The sequence below is a fragment of the Telopea speciosissima genome, chromosome 3 (assembly GCF_018873765.1).
Source record: "Telopea speciosissima isolate NSW1024214 ecotype Mountain lineage chromosome 3, Tspe_v1, whole genome shotgun sequence".
Taxonomy (NCBI): Eukaryota; Viridiplantae; Streptophyta; class Magnoliopsida; order Proteales; family Proteaceae; genus Telopea; species Telopea speciosissima.
The window spans coordinates 57126734-57144882 of record NC_057918.1 but is presented as its reverse complement, the minus strand read 5'-3'; the positions used below and the strand labels follow the sequence as shown (position 1 = coordinate 57144882).

The 18149-nt window shown below is 39.6% G+C and overlaps 1 long non-coding RNA gene across 1 annotated transcript; it reads right to left on the bottom strand.

Annotated features, from left to right (window-relative positions):
- Nucleotides 1–1973: 1973 nt before the first annotated feature.
- LOC122656210 lies at nucleotides 1974–17816 on the bottom strand. Its single transcript, XR_006332060.1, has 3 exons — nucleotides 17692–17816; nucleotides 6872–6876; nucleotides 1974–2007 (listed from the first exon to the last, which is right to left on the bottom strand). It is a non-coding gene; the product is annotated as an uncharacterized LOC122656210 (long non-coding RNA).
- Nucleotides 17817–18149: the final 333 nt, after the last annotated feature.

The following is an 18149-nucleotide window of genomic DNA, read 5'->3' as shown; positions in this document are numbered from 1 at the left end:
GGTATAGATGATGATGTTGCTCAAATGATTAAAAATAGGGTGGATGAAGTGGAGAGATGTGACTGGAATACTGTGTGATCGGCGTACCCCTTTAAATCTTAAAATAAAATTTTATCAGACTGTCATCAAACCAGCTATGCTGTACGAGGCAAAATGATGGCTGTGAAGAGGAGCCATATAAATAAACTTGGTGTTACAAATATGGGGATGCTGAGATGGATGAGTGGGAAAACTAGGAAGGATAAAGTAAGGAATGATCATAGTAGAGTTGGGTTGGGAGTAACACTGGTACATAATAAACTTAGAGGGAGTCGTTTGAGGCGATATGACCATGTTCAATAGAGGCCTTCAAGGACCCCAGTTCGGAGGAGCAACATGATCCTGATTGATGGAACCAAAAGAACTAGGGGCAGGCCTATGATAACGTTAGGAGAAGTGGTGAAGAAAGACATGCTTAGCTGCCTTGCCCCTAGTATGACCTCAAATAGAGCTGATTGGAGATCAAAGATCCTTGTAGTCGATCCCATTTAGTTGGACTTTGTTGTTGTGATGCTTCAAGCCCTAGAGCAGAGTGGGGGGCAGTTAAGAATCGGTTCGTAGCCAAGGAAGATTGATGCCCTAGAGTTTGTGTCGATGTGTATGGTACCCCCTTGTTCTACTTCTTTGTTTTTATTCTATTATCATCCATTTTGTTTTGTCATTGTTGTTTACCCCTCCCCCATTTCTATTTCGTTATTATTATTATTATTATTATTATTATTATTATTATTATATTGTCTCTTTTAGGATCCATGTAGCCGACCCCATTAAGTTGGGATAAGGCTTGGTTGTTGTTGTCGTTATTGTTTAATAATTTACAGTTAATAAATTAAGCAAAAGAAATTTACATAATTCAACTAGTGGATAAGTCAAAAAATTATGTTTCAAGGGTATTATCATCATTACAATAACTTGCAATCATATATAATCAAACACTTTAATTTGTTGCTCAAGTGATGTGCATAATGTTCCAAACTAGAGATTGAGCGCAATATAGGCATTTAGGTCCTATCTCATAGTACCCCAAAAGGATAATTTGACCATCCTTAAATTAATTAATCTTTTTTTTTTGCTGAAGATCAGCAAATAATTATTAATGCTAAAAGGATGTACAAGATTTATGGTCATACCTAAACGGAAAAAAATACAAAGCAAGGACATGATTTTTAACCCCACCTTTGACATTGCCATTAGCGGAAAAAAAAACCATGGAACAAAGAAACTCAGAATGGAATAAGGTTCCACCTTCGACATTATCATCAGCAAATATCTAAAAATAAAAAAACGTTCAAAAAACGCATGATGCTTCCCAAACTAGTTAAGAAATACATCTTGAAATCAGGTTTCAAATCTAAATCACGACCTCTCCTGAATGTCCCATAAATATCCTCTTGAACAAAAGAGTGCTAGAATCCCAAGAAGAAAAAGCTTGCAATCTTTCACATTTTTTTTGCTAGAGAATCTGCCACCACGTTCTCAATAGGAATCCCTCTTGCATTGATGAAAAGTCTAACTGTACTTGAATGTCCTGGATTTCCAAAAGAGCAACCATCAATGTTGGTTTTGATAAATCCCTCGTATGGTTTCCTCCAAATGACTTATGGGATCCTACTATTAGAGTGATTTTTAACAACAATACCCAAGAATCTTGAAAAGATTAATCATCAACTGTAAAGACTTTACAACAACTACATGGATCCTTTTCCTCCAATCAACTTTATTCGAGATCATACTTGATACGCTATGCATGTATTTACTCACCATTTCTCCTAATGTTATTTTAGGTTTGCACTTGCCTCTTTTAATTCCTTCAATATAAATCAAATCACTCTTCCATACTAGGACATCCAAAGGCCTCTATTGAATATTGCCATGCCACCTCAAACAAATTTCTCGTAATTGATCAACTGTAGAGACTTTGCAAGACATAAATGTTGAAGCTTCTCGGATGTCTCGAAATTTGATGTCCTTTACATGATGGAATAGCCTACCTATACCATCAAATCTACGACTATTTCTCTCGTACCATAGATGTATAGGACTCAACATAAATCCAGACAACCAAATATATTTCAATGTGACGACTGCTGCCTTTGATCTCCACCATATGAACATCTCTTGCATTGATAATTTGTTCGGCCAAGGTAATTTAAACAAGCTTATGAAGGTCTGCCATATTTTGATGGTGAATGGACAAGCTTATGAAGGTCTGCCATAATTTAAACAAGCTTATGAAGGTCCTTAATTCCCTAGTTAAAGACCAGATCCGCTTGTCACCACCTGCTTGGGAACTGATGTTAATCTTAAAAATTTCTTGGAACACATTTTGCAAAAAAATTGAAGAAATTTATGGAAAATTCCAGCTAGCATTACAAATAAAATCAGCTACTCTTGAGGATGGATTGAGGAATACTGTGGCTATGAATTTTCTCTATACCAATGGTTGGTCTATAATTTTATATTAAGGCCATCTCCCAAAATCCAGTGTTTCTTCAAGGACACAAATACCCAATTTTTTTTTGATACTAGACCATATAGAAGATGCAATGGTATATTTCTTCAATTGACCATCCTCAATTAGGTATTTAGCATGCATATACAACCCGAGAGAGGACATGTTGTTCTTGATGGACCAACATAACTTACATAACAAGTTTTGATTTGTCTTTTAGTTTTCTAATCCCAAGACCTCCTTCCTCAATAGGTTTACATACCTAATCCCACTTTATAGTTATTCCTTTGGCTTGTTTAGGGTTACTACTCCAAATGACACCGCTAACTTTACCATCTGAACCTCTCCAACCATAGAAATCATTTTCCTTTTCAACCAGTTAGATGAGCTTTGAATTTATCAACCAGAGGAAAGACAAATTCTTATTTCACCCTTCCCTTGAAGATGCCTATTTCTAGATTTTCGAGTCAAAGAAAATACATGCATGCAGGGTGTATCAGAGGGTTGAGGCACCATATTGATACCATCCCGTGCTTCCATTGGCCCACCTACGCATGCCACACTCCCCCATAGAGAACTCTTGCCCTAGATTCAACAAGTCCAAATTTTATGGAGGTAATTCTAAGATTTGACATTCAATAAGCCCAAATTTTGTTGGTGCCGCTCCGTGCTTCCATTTGACGTGTAACTAATTGATCCAAAGTTTATACTCACTAATAACAATGAGATGGATGGTTGATAAGCTTGTCTTTTTTGGTTTTTTGGTAGAAAGGATGTTAAGCTTGTCAAGGCAGACTGTTGAAGTGAGGTTTTTTTCTTCCCGTTTCCTCTTATTTACGGGATTCCGATGCTAAAGTATTTCTATATAGTGTGGCATTAGAAATATCAATTCAGATCGTCTACGGCGCAGCTGTTCGTAGCGATCAGTGCGGTGTAGACTGGGTCGTGCACGCAATGATCGCCTTACCCTCGTTCGGGTATGATGTTTGGACAGGGGTAAGACGATCTTTATGCGCACGGCTCAGTCTACGCCGCTCAGACCGCTATGGGCATCGCGCCATAGAGGATCTGGATCCTAGAAATACAATTAACGTCATTGAGCAACAACTGCTTAGCTCAGTTGGTGAGCCGTGGTGCGTTTCATGCCCATGCTCACCAAGAGGTCTTGCGTTCGAATCTCTTGACTGGTATCTTATCTCCTTCCCGGTTCGATCCCTCCCCTTTCTATCAAATATACATGTAAAGCTCCCAATTACCAAAAAAAAAAAATAAATAATTAGCAGCGTCACATCTTTTATGACGTAAGCAAAAGCCACCTGGGACTTCAAAAAGACTATAGTGAATACATGGAGACTCGAGGTAGACCACAGGTGTCACAGATTGCAGATGCCACACCCTCTCTCTCTCTCATGCAAAAGGCCTACAAAAGTCTTTATCAATTTTGTTTCTCTCTCACCGTTTAACCGCTTCTTCTGAAAAACCTTCTGGCCTTAACTGTGTTCTGTTACATCAAAGGATGAACAAGTAAGCCTAAAGTGAAGCCAAGGCATGGAATGAGATTGAGTTAGCATTCTTAACATCCAGTTGATGCATTGGCCACTGATGAGATGCGGCAAGGAAGATCAAAACTTGGACAGAGGAAAGTTTGGTTACTGGAGAAAATGTATCCAAATACTCCACTCCATACACCTATGTGTAGCCTTTGGCCACCAATCTGGCTTTCAAGCGAGCAAGAGAGCCATCAACATTAACTTTGACAACATATACCCACCGACAACCAATAGTAGATTTCCCAGTTGGTAATGGAACAAGATCCCATGTCCGGCTATGTTCCAAAGCCAACAATTCTTCCTCCATAGCTGTTCTCCATCCAGAACTAGATAAAGCCTTTGCAATGGTCTTAGGGATAGAATAAGATGCAACAATGGAAAGACATGTCCGAAAAGTAGAAGTTAAACTAGAATAAAAAACGTGGGATGAAAGAGGATGTTGAACACAACGATGTGTACCTTTGCGAAGAGCAATGGGAAGATCCAAGTCAGAGGGTGGAAGACTAAGGGCTGGTGCAGGATCCGCAGACGGCAAAGACGTGGCAGTAGGCGGAGGATCAATAGGGGCAGCTTCTGCTCTCAGATGACGGCTATAAACATTTTTAAGAGCAAGAGTATGCACATGAGACTGAACAATATATGTAGGGATATCATCATCCAAACCAGATTCCACAACAGACTCATCCGTATAGGACTGAGATTCAAAGAACGATACATTAGCAGTGATGAAATATTTACGAAGAACAGGAGAGTAGCACTGAACCCCTTCTGAACACGGGAATATCCAACAAAAAAGCATTTAATAACTTTAGGGTCTAACTTGAATAACCTGGGATGATGATCCCGAATGAAGCAGACATACCCAAACACAGGGGGTGGTAAATGAAAAAGAGGATTGGAAGGAACAAGTAAAGTATGAGGAATCCACCACCTAAAAGATCAGAGGGCATGTGATTGATAAGATAGCATACGGTCAAAACGGCATTAGCCCAAAAGGATTTGGCCACCTTCATTTCAAAGAGAAGGGACTGGGTGACTTCCATCAAGTAACGGTTCTTCCGTTTTGCCACACCATTCTGTTGGGGTGTGTCAGGACAAGAAGATTGATGAACAATACCATGAGTAGTCATAAGGACAGTAAATGGGACAGAAAAATATTCTCGAGCATTATCACTAAATAAAATTTTGATGTAACAACCAAACTGATTTTTAATTTCAGCAACAAAGACAGAGAATATAGAAAATAATTCAGACCGACATTTCATTAAATAAAGCCTAGTAAACGAGAGTAGTCATCAACAAATGTAACAAAATACTTAAATCCAAGTTTGGACATTACAAGAAAAGAGCCTCACACATCGGAATGAACTAAAGAAAAAGGTGGTGTGGCCCGTTGACTCTAGGTGGGTAACTCACACGGTGGAGCTTCACAAACTGACACGACTCACAATTTAAAACTGAAAGAGAATGAAAACTAGGATAAAGCTTCTGCAAACTCTATAACGAAGGATGACCCAGCCGACAATGTATCTTATGGGGGGATAATGTACTCGGACATGCAATAGAAGGTATGTCCTCAAGAAGACATAACCCCCCCGATACTTTGCCTCTACCAAACGTCTCTTTGTTTGGAGATCTTGAAAAACACAAGCATTAGGGAAAAAGGGCATTGAACAATTGTATGCCTTAGTGAGTTGACTAACTGACAAGAGATTAATGGGAATTTAGGTAGATATAATACTAAAGACAAAGACAAGGTGGATGTGGGCTGAACAATACCAATGCCTTAACTGTTGCAAAGGAACCGTCAGCCAGGGTAACACTAGAAGAAGAGGTCTGTAAGGAGGAAAAGATACCTGAAATTCCAAAAATGTGATCTGAGGCTCTTGAATCAATAATCCAGGGCCTAGAAGTGAAGAGACACGTAGTGGCATTATCTGTCTAAACAAAAGTAGCAGTGGAAGAAGACTCCTGAGATGCCTTGGCTTGATTATACCAAGCATACTCCTCCTCTGTCATAGTCAAAGTCACATGACGCTCCTCCATAGGCAAGAATGGGGCTGCAGGTTTAGTATTAGCAGTGTTGGCAACCTTTGGTTGAGAAAGCTTGCCATGAAGCTTCCAACAGAAACGCTGGATATGACCAGGTTTGTCACAATGGTGGCAGGTCTTCACAGAACCAGATTTATCAGACTTATCAGATATGCCCTGTGCACCAGATGATGGAGGTATACCAGAAGTTTGAGTTTTACCAGTACCACGGCCTCCTCCACGGCCACTACTAACAAGTGTAGTGCTATCATCAGAAGTAGAATCATGGGTAGTGTCTTGAGATACACGGAGAACTCATGAAAAAGTGTCTGCAAGAGAGGGAACCTTGTCATCACCAAGGATGTGAGATCGAACAGAATCAAACTCTGGTCCCAAGCTGCCTAAGAAACTCATAATTGCCAACTGCTCACGTTGGTTCTGCATTTGTGTCACATCAGATGTAATGGGCAGTAGGGCATTCAACTCCTCATACATTCGTTTAAAATCAACATAGTGTTGTGTAAGAGGACAACCCTTTCTATCAACACGATAAAATTTTTGTGACAACTCATAAATCTGTGAAAGATTATTATGTCCAGAATATAACACAGCCAAGTAATCCCACAGCTCCTTGACGGTATTAATATGTGTCACAAGATCAACAATATTCTTATCCATGGAGTTCAGCATTTGACCTAAAATACGGGAATCAACAATCTCCCATGTAGTCTCATCTGTACCCTCAGGTTTCATCCCTGTCAAGTGATGTTTATCACCTCTTCCTGTGAGAACCAATGACACAATCTTCTGCCATTGCCAAAAATTATGACTGCCAACTTCTTGGAAGTAAAAAAAGTGGATGAAGAGGATACCACCTCAGTCACCAATTTTGCATCCTTCTGTGCGTCACCCATCAAAACCAGCAAGAAAATAGAGCCAAATAACACAAGATATAGACCAGACAAACCCCCAAATAGCACTAAAAAAATCAGCAGCAGACAAACTCAAATGGAATCAATACCGAACAGCAATAGGTCAAACAGACACCAATTTGCCCTAAAAAATCGATTAAAATCGATCTGAAAAATGAATTCCACCAGTATCGAGTTCAAACCAGCAAGCATTCCCCCCCCCCACAAAAAAAAATGAAAGAATCGATTTCCATATTAAACTTCACAAATTCCAGCAATATCGACCATAAGTGCCGATCTAATCACAACCAATGTGTAACAAAAACAACCAAAGAGACATCGAACCTGATTAGTATGAAATCTCAATGTATTCAAGCCATCACAAGCACCTTCACGACTTCAAAAGAGGGGTGAGAACACCCCCTGCTGCAGAAAAGAAGCCAAGAGTCTTTAAGAATCGATCACAGTCTGTCCCCTTGCTTTCGTTGGTTGTAGAGACAATGAAGGACCGAGAGAAAAAGAATGAAGCGTGTATCTATTGATCAGATTGCTCTGATACCATGTAAATAATGAAAAATATGCAGAGAAAGAGAGAAAGAAGGAGGAGAAGAGAGAGATCAAGAGAGCAAGAAGCTGGCTGCTCTCACTTAATGAGAGAGGGCCAGAGAAGAGATATATATAGATGTAGGGTTGAGTACAGGGGCAGAAAAGGAAAAACAAAAGAAAAGAGGGGAGCCCATCTTGGGATTAACACTATTCCCTGACGCTAATCCCGAGAGGGATATCCTCCCACTCTAACAAGTTGTATTCAACAATGACTCTTATGAGCCACTAATTATATAATACACTGCCTAGGTTCACGGTGCTATCTCTATACAAGCTGTGAGCTAGGGTTTCCCTTAGTTCTTTGTTCTTTCTCTTCTTCATACTTCTAAACGCAGGTACTGTTCTACCCTGTTTTGATATTGCTACATGGTATTAGAGCAGGTCTGATCAATACTTGTAAACCCTGCTTCTCTATTTTGGGAGTTCCTTTAGGATTTCTCTTCTTTTTGGTTTGCAGCAATCCCTGCTGCATTGTTTCTATTAAACATTAGTTGATGAAACATGAAGAACTACATGCACTGCAATGCAGGCCACGCCCGCACCCATGTGGCCAACAAATGGACCATAGTTATACTCTTAGAAAATACAAAAGACTTCAAGCAAAAATGGCACAAGTCCATCTTAAGTCTCATACAAGTGGAGTCCATGCAAGTGGGGCTCATCCCAATAAGCAACAACAATTGCAGTCAACAATTTTGGGTCAACTTCACAATGACACCTGTACCAATTATGAAGGAATTAGACCATGAACCCTATATGGATGGAAAGATATAGAAGTCTACTTTCCAGCAAAAAAAAAAAAAACACAGTGCATGATTTGCTATTTTCTACAAGGATTTATGGCCGTTTTGGTAAAGTGTGTCAGGACTGACTGTGTATACGGGATTTCATCTTATGAGAAGTCTCTCTAGATCTCTTCTCCTTCCTTAGTGCTTGGTGATGTGTAAGCACTTTGTTGGCAGAATCGTGGGCTAGAAAAGAGAGAATGAGAGAATAATTGCTTGTATTAATTGATAGGTAAGCCCCTCTATTTATAATAGAGGGGAAAGTTACAATAGACTAAAATAGGCGATGTGAGACTAAAACCCACATAGCCGACTTACACTTAATAACATAAAAACTACCCCAAAAGGACCATAATACCCCAACGGTATTTTGGAGTACATATTCCAACACTCCCCCTCAAGCTGGATTATACAAATAATTAAAGAAAGAAGATCCAGCTTGAACTAAAGAAAAAAGAACTCCATAATAATGCAATAATGCTAACATGCTAACACTCCCCCTCAAGTTGGCGCATACAAGGTACTAATGCCCAACTTGAACAAAATGGGAAAAATAAGTTGTAGCAGAATCCAACTTCAAGACGAATGCAGCTCCTAAATAAACCTTCAAGAACTTGAAAAAAATTGATCTTCAAAACTTGGGCAGACTTGATCAGCAAACCGGGACTGGAATGTCTTCCAAAAAAGGCAGCTTTCAACGATCTTCAATAGCTATCCAGTGATGAATCTCAGATTGTCATAGTGACATAGAATCTTGAAGTGAAATAACTAGAGCAGCAAGCAAATAAAACAAATCGAATCGGATAAATGAAAAAACTCAGATCAACCCAACTGAAAGTCCTCAAATAGGCAACAACCAAATATCTTCAATACTCTTCAATACTCTTCAATACTTCAATCTCCCCCTTACGGCAAACTCAACCCAATAACGAAGGATACCCAATGGCAATGGTGGAGAAAACTGATCTTCTATGTTTTGCACCAATGTTCCTACAAGTTCTGCGTTCTGCAATGTTTGCAGGTGTATTGTACATAATCCCCCCCTCAAGTGTAGTAATACACGTGAACAAATAATGGAGATGATGTCAGGTCTAATGGCAAAAACATAACTTTCCAGAATTTTCCAAAGGTGCTATACGTAAGTAAAAAGGAAGGAATGGCAAAATTGTAATTTACTTGAAGTTTCCAAAGGTGTTATGGGTAAATACCAAAGGTATGGGATATAAAGGGAATTAGAATTATTGAAAGGGAACGGTGTTGGAAAAAAAGGATGGGTGTAATTTGGTTGAAATCCATTTTTAAATACAATCCAAGCCAAAAGGTCAAACTGGTAATAAACCAAAATTTTCAAGGGTCAATTGGTAAGTCAAATAGGGGAATGGCAGAATTGCAAATAACATAAAGTTGAATAAGGGATGGCATAACTGTAATTTAGATGAAATCTAACTACAAATATCACCTAAGACAAAAGGGTAATCTTGGAATGAGAAGTAAAATAAGGACATGGGGAACTTAATGCTAAAAGGAGGGGTATAAATGGAAAATTCAAATAATGAAATAAGGGGCAAAGGAATATGGAAAGGAACCAAAGCACTTGTTGTTTTATACCAATTTGTAGAGGAAGTCTTCTTCCTCACGAAACCATTTGGAGGCTGGAGCGAGAACCAGGGAGATTGAAACCTTCACGCAACAAGAAGAAAACCAGCAGGATACGGTGGATTGAGGGGCAGATCAAACCAAAATTACAACGAGGTGAACTCGATTATGTATTTTATCGCTGAGATGAATAACAATCCGAAAGAAGATGAACAGGATTTGTCGTCCAGATATGGAAAGAGTGGAAACAGAGACCAACTAGGCGGGGAACCAGAACAACGAGAGAACCCATCTCGTGAGGTCTCTCTTTATCGAAGGCAGCAAACCACAAGTTGATCGAACTCCACCATACGGCAAGGGTTAATTCTGAAAAATTTTCTGCCACTAGAAACTGTCGAAAACGGTAAGAACCAAATAAGTCTTCGACATCATCTTCAGCAAATCAGCATCGATTCAAAATATCAATCATCAGATTCTTCAACCTTCCTACTCTTCACCAAGGCGGAAAACCCATCAAAAAACAAGTAACGATACTGGCGGTGGCTCAAGAACGAGATCTGAAACAGAGTATGATGAAGTAATCGAAACCAGGAAAATTCCCCAATTGATACAACCAAAGGAACCGTGGGTAGAACAGATTTTCAGACCCAAATAAAAGGTGAGCCCAACTGCAATACGGTTCCCACGAAAATAAAACTCAGAAAACCATCATAGCAACGGTAATAGCAAATCGATACTGTCGTCAGCAAATAGATTGTAGCAAAACCAAATTTATGGGTTCTTCAGATTCAAATTGAGAGCAACACCTTCAATCGATTCCAGCAAACGACAGGAACAATAGAACGATAGCTCTGAAAGAGAAATCAAAGATCTTCCTCACGACAAGAAAAGAGAAACCGAACAAAAATAGGGAAGTCCTGAACTCCAGCCCCTCGATCAACGGCAAATCGAGAAAAAAATTGGTTGCACCGTCAACGATAGGTTGGTTGTGGGAGGGCAGCAACTAAATCATTGGTTTAAGTTTTCCTCATTAGTGCTGCCCTCTTATAAGAAAAAAGAGGCTAAAAACCAGAAGAAGGAGAAACCAAGAGAGAGAGAGAGAGAAAAGAGGAAGAAGTCGATTGAAGAAAAAGAGGGGTTTTTCTTTCTTTCTAACCTAGATCAGACCTGCTCTGATACCATGTTGGCAGAATCGTGGGCTAGAAAAGAGAGAATGAGAGAATAATTGCTTGTATTAATTGATAGGTAAGCCAAAGTTACAATAGACTAAAATAGGCGATGTGGGACTAAAACCCACATAGCCGACTTACACTTAATAACATAAAAACTACCCCAAAAGGACAAGAATACCCCCACAGTATTTTGGAATACATATTCCAACACACCTCTTCCAATGATCTCTTGGTTCATTCTCTTCACATGCACTTCCCAAGAGTTTTCTTGAAGACTACAAAGTGAAGCCCCCCTTATGTTGCAGCCCCCTATGTTTTTTTTGGGTGAATAAAGAATTCATTACCAAGGAACGAAAGGAAACAGGGGCCCCCAAAGGGGGCTACAAAAGCCCACGGCTAAACCAAACTTCAGCTAGAGACGGCTGAAGGAGAGAGAAACATTAGGGACACCCCAGGAGACAACAATAAGTCTGTTCCTTGGGGTGTCGTTACATAAAGAATAGGGAACTGACAATAATTTGGAGGAGATTTCAAAGGAAATGGAATCCCAAATCTGTTTATAAGAACGAGAGTTGGAGGTCCATTTCCTGATATTTCGCTCCATCCATATGTGGTTTAGAGCAGCACAGAAAGCCATCTTCCCAACAGTGTCGCAAATAGTGGACCCTCCGAAGGTCATGTCAACCCAAATCCATTCTGTAGAGAAAGGAAGAATCCTTCTTTGAGCAGGCCAACACTTGGCCAAAATGCCTTTCCAGATGGCTCTGGAGGTAGGGTACTTAAAGAACAGGTGATCTGAGTCTTCAAAGTTGTTCCAGCAAAGGCAGCAAGCAGTTGGAACTTGGATGTGACGCCTACAGAGGAAAGCTTGAGTAGGGAGATAGCCCCCTATGTTAGTATTTTCTCTTATGTAATATTTAGGGCTTTTCCTTTCTTCTTTTGATCTCAACCATTGATGGAGTCAAGGGCTAAGATGTTGTAGTAACTATTAAGATTTCTTGTATTTGACTATAAAAGGCCTCACTATTGTCATTTGTAACAGAGACTAGAATTTGATAAATGAAAATTGCTTTGTGCATTTTGTTAGAACCATGATTAGTTCTCTCCTTTGAACCAAGATTGAGTTCAACCTTAAAAAACCTTGAAGAGTTGAAGCTTTTCTCTATCCCTCGGCATCCTAGAAGAGTAGCAGACACAACATTGAAGAGTCGTGCAAATTTCTCCTTCTTAGTACCAACTTTTGTGGCCATACTTGTTGGCCTTTCTTACACCTTAAGAGTGTGTAATTTACCTTTCCCAGTCTCACGCTTCCGCCACCTGCATTACACTGCTTGCTGAAATTTACTGCCATCTTGCTGATTTCTGCCCTATGCAGAGGGTTTCTACGCATGGGTGTTGTTTCTTTAACGGTTGATGATTGATATAGCTGTGCTGTTCTCTTCTCCTGCAGATGATATACTTGTCTGAAACTATCATATCAAAGTAAGATTTTTCCTTTTCTTGGTCATCAGATAAGATTTCTGCAACTTCTGGACAAACCCTAATCTTGAAAAGGGGTTTTTCAAGAAGCCATCGTTCTGTCATCAGATTTCTGTGCAACTTTGTGATTACTTTCTCTGTATTCATAAGAGTATTCATCATAAATTCAGGGCAAGATGAACCCTCTATCCCCTGCGATTTCAGGGGTTCCTGTTCTCCGTGCAGAGAGAAACTATTTCTCCCTGCAGTTGGCCTTTTTCAGTTATGTAAGGGCTATGGATGGTGTGGCTCCCTAATATTACCTGTGATTGATATTACATTGTGGTGTTAATCTGGAGACTAGAATTCTAGTTCAGTGCAATTATTTGGTTTCTTCCCTGTGTGCTGAAGTTATATCTGTTTGATTATAAACGGGTGATTTTAAACCTTTTGTGGATTCTGTCAATGTTCAAATAACCTTTATTAAGTTGAATGGTGCCTCAAATTATCTACTCTGGGCGCAGGCTGTCAAAATTAATATTAATGCCAAAGGCAAAGTGGATGATTTGACTTCTTCCCAGTCTTCCACTGTATTGTTACAATTCGTCAAATTAAGGGGGAGGGGGAACATAAATCACCCGCTTCATCTTTCATAAGATTCAGACGGTCAGAAATCACCCGCTTCATCTTTCATAAGACTCAGACGGTTAGAAATCATCTACTTTATCTTTCATAAGACTCAGATGGTCAGAAATCATCTATTTCGTCTTTTATAAGACTGAGGCGGTTAGAAATCACCCGCTTTATCTTTCATAAGACTCAAACGGTGAGAAATTACCCACTTCATCTTTCATAAGACTTAGACGATCAAAAATCACCCGTTTCATCTTCTATTTGTTGAGGTTTGGTGTCTTGACTTCTGATGATGGACTGCTATGTGGAGACTCCGGGGGCTATATGGGTATATTTCGGTAATTTCCTGTATACTATATAGCGAGAGTTCTTTCTCAGTAATGTATAGGGTTTCACTATAAATCTATAGCGAGAGTTCTTTCTCAGTAATGCAAATCTGAGAGAGGCGTGAGGAACGAGCGACTGTAACCCTATTCTCCATTGATAGTGAAACAGATCTCATCTCACCGTGGACGTAGGCAACCTTGCCAAACCACGTAAATCCTTGTGCGCATTGTGTGATTGTGTTTGCGTTTATTTCCATTATTCTCTGCATCGTGTTAGGTTTTACACCTATTAATCTTGATTGCCTGTTGTATCAGCTGGACATAAAAAATGCCTTTCTCTATGGTGACTTGATTAAAGAGGAGTATATAACCTCCTGGGTATGTTGTTCGCAGGGGGGGGGGGAGCATTGGTAAAGTGTGAAAACTTCATAAAGCAATTTATGGTCTCTCCCCGAGCCTGGTTTGATAAATTCCGCAAGGTTGTTACTTAGTGTGGATTTACCCAGTGTTAGTCAGATCATTCAGTGTTTGTTTGTCACTGTGATTCCAGGGTGACAGTTCTGTTTGTATATGTTGGAAGATATTATTATTTTTGGGAATGAGTCTTCTGGTATTGGTGAGGTTAAATCTTTACGATAGCATTTTCAAATAAAAGATTTGGGTACCCTCAAGTATTTTCTGAGGATTGAAATTGTGAGTAGTAAAGGCATTAATCTCTATCAGAGAAAGTATGTGCTTAATCTTTTGTTCAAGACTGAGATGTTAGCATCCAAACCCATTGATACACCTATGGATCCACATCAGAAGTTTGAAGGCTAATGATGGTGAGGAGCTTATAGATAAGCATTAGTACAAGAAGCTGGTTGGTGAACTTATTTATCTTATTGTGACCAGACTAGATATTTCTTTTACAGTAGAAGTTATAAGTCAACTTACGTAGTCACTTAAATGGGCTCATTGGGAGGCAGCTTGTTGAGTTTTGCGTTATCTTACTGGAAAGGTCTTATATACAAACCTAATAGAAATGTTGATCTTAGTGGATACTCTGACTCTAACTGGGCCGGTGTTGAAGGTGATAGGAGATATACTAGTAGATATTGTACTTTTGTTGGTGAAAATTTTGTTACTTGGAAAAGTAGAAACAAACCACAGTAGCGAGGTCTAGTGCTGAAGTTGAGTATAGAGCTATTACTCATATTGCAGATTTGTAGCTAAGTTAATGTGGTTGAAGTCTCTTCTTCAGGAGCTTAGCATTTCTATTACGAAACCTATTGATATGTTTTGTGATAACCAAGAAGCCATTTATATTGTGTGAGCACACTATGCACATCAAGGTTGACTGTCATTTTGTGAGAGATGTTGTGATGAAGAAATTGATTGCTACACCATTGTTGGTTTTGGGAGTCAGCTTGGTGATATGTTCACCAAGGCATTGTTTCGTTTAGCTTTCCTTGAGGGTCGTTCCAAGCTGGGTGTGGGGTGATGTTTGTTGTTTGATGGCTATTACTGAGAGGGGATGAATCAGTGATATAATTTTCTTCCTAATTTTCCTTTGCACACTGTGCTGGTTGAATCTGTTGGCACTAACTGTTGATCACAGAGTCGTGTACACACCCCAACTTGACTGTCAAAGGCTTTACAAGGTGTGTACACCCATCCTGCAACCCACAAACTACAAAATTTGATGTATACAACTATACACAACATAAACAAATACACCCACAACAAAAGATGTACGTGGTTCAGCAAGTTGCCTACATCCACGGAGCAATGCCACTAGGGCTTTGTATTTGCTCAATACTCAAATTTTGCTACACCTACAGCTGGGAGCACCCACACCCAGGTATACTTAGCATAGAACTGAGAGGGCATTAAAAATGCCAATACAAGGATGTCACCCACTACCAGGAGCACCCACTTCTAGTATTCAACACCCACTAAATACCCCCTTTACAATAATAAAGGTTTTTGGGCTTATAACAATGCCCTTCAATTTTCCACAGTCTAGGATAGGTCTTTCAACACAATAATCCACCTATCACTAGCATACAATAGATATGGGATGAAGCGAAAGAAAATATAGAGCTAAGAATGCTTACAACCCACATACAGGATGTCTAAGATGTCTTTGAGATGAAATGGAGCCCACTGAAACTATCAACTCTGCCCTTGGTGGAGAGACTTGAGCTTTCAAGTGCACTGCAATAAAGGGAGGACCACAGTTTCTTCTGGCTTCCTTGTCTTCTTCCTCTTTTTGTAGTTTCTCAATAAATACAATCAAAGTTTCACTTTCTTCATTAATGGAGTTCACCCACCATTATCTTCCTTCAATAATGCTCACAAGTGTTAGGCATAGGGAGATTTGAAGCTCTTCGATGCTTTCCCACAAGCTCACAATCACTCATTGTCTCTTTCTTTTCTCCACTTTTTTTTTTCTGGAAGAGTTGCTGAAAATGAACATTAAGATTCACTTAAAAAGCCCCCAAAACAATCCAAAATTGAGCTTGGTTCAGTCACTCAAATTGGACCGGAATCAGTCTGGCAGATTGACCTTTGCTCAGTCTGACCAGAATAACTTTGTGTAAAATTTCAAATGACCTGATTCTTGTTGCATATGAAAGAAGACTCAAAGTGCGACAATTTACCCAGAAATAGTCTACTCCAGAATATGCTCGGATCATGCTCAAAAGTCTACTCAAAGATGGGTGAACTGCAACGTCCATCCAGTCTGATACTTTAATAGGTCGGTCAGAGTATTCAGCTCAGTCAGCCCAGTCAGGTCGGGGCGGTTGGCCAAGTTGAGGGGTCAGCCAATTTTACCTCTGTCCACTCAAACTTCCATATTTGCCTCATCCGAACTCTAAATGACCCGATTCCAGCGGCATTGGAAAGAAGACTCGAAGAGCTACATTTCGTATGAAGACAACTTCAACCAAGGTGGAATGCACGGTTCCCAAAAATTGGATTGAACCTGACTGATGTGCAACCACTGCTGTCTTCAACTATCTCACCATGCCTGAAGATCATTCCATAACTTCCCACTCCGACATCGGTTTATCATGATTTAAATTTTCCCGGTAAGCTGACTCAAGGATCTTCACTACTCATGTTTTGAGATCCTCCAGATTTTGGTTATAAGGCTGCTAAAAAATTCCGCGAAGCTGCTGCTACAACACCAAATGGCCTTCTCATCACTGATCTGCACTTGGTTGCCAACAATGACAACCTTTATGCAACAATGTTTATGTACCAGCTAGAGGGAGAGTATTGAAGTTGTAGTGATGGCGATGTTTATCATGTGCGGTGTTGTTTATTGATATAATAAGTAGTTGTGACATGGTATCAGAACCAGGAGGTCGGGTCTTCAATCCCGGGTAAGTGCGAGGGGTTTGTGTTATGTGTTGTTGTGCCCCTTGGTGCCAAGTGATGGTGTCACATGCAGAGCCGCATGTGTGTGGACCTGCATGTGCGTGGGGAGGGGGGTTTTGTGTGTTGATATACATTGTTGTAGCCCTTACTTAACAGCTTGAGCTTTTAGGATAAGTGGTTATAACATGCAACGTGGGTTAAGTTGTTAAACTAAGTAGTCTACCGTGGGGGTTCTTGTCTTTGTTTCAGTTGTAAACTTGTAATCAACAATGATTCTTATGAGTCACTAATTATATAATATATTGCCTAGGCTAACGGTGCTATCTCTAGTCTCTACACAACTGTGAGCTTGGTTTTCCCCTAGTTCTCTCTTTTTTCTTCTCTTTTCTTCTTCATCCTTCTATACACAGGTACTGTTCTAACCAGTTCTGATATTGCTACAAGAATAACCCTAAACGGTAGTCACATGACATATTTATAATAACTAAAACAAGAGAAATTACAGCATCACCCTTACTTTATGTGCAGTCGCACATAAACATAAAGCAGAAATTATCCAAGACTAAAATAACCCTGCGGTACAACTTAGTGCTTAATTTCTCAACAGGGTTAGAACTTAATGGTACATGAATAACACATCTTCAGTAGTTCACATCCAAAACATTTTTCATACGTGACACAATCATAACAATGAACATTAGGGAACTAATAAAATCAATGCAACCCAATGAAACAGCATGGACAAAATGAAAGAGGTTTGTACCTCCAACAATGAGATGTAGTAGAAATCTTCCATATGCTGCATAAGTGCACTACCATCTCTAATTGAAAGGAAAATATTAATTTCTGTATGTAATACTTTTTCAATGAGTTCCTTCTCTCCCTTCATCTGTACAAAAATGTTATGGGGGAAAAGAGAAACAAGATCAGAAACAAAAACAGATGATCACAAACAACATAGTATTGGTCAAATTACTTCCACAACATATGAACTCATGAAAGAAAAGAATATCAACAGCATGTATGTTTCAATGGATCAGGGCTGTGATTTTCCATACTGATAAGCAGCAAAAGAACCTTGCACAGAGATTCTTTTCCACATAGAAACCTAGGTGGCACACCAGAAGGGTTCTGCAGTACATTATTTCTACAGTTTCTTATTGGAAATTGATGAATCAACGAAATCTTTTGAGCTTGTGCAAGGCCTCAAGGAATATCAAG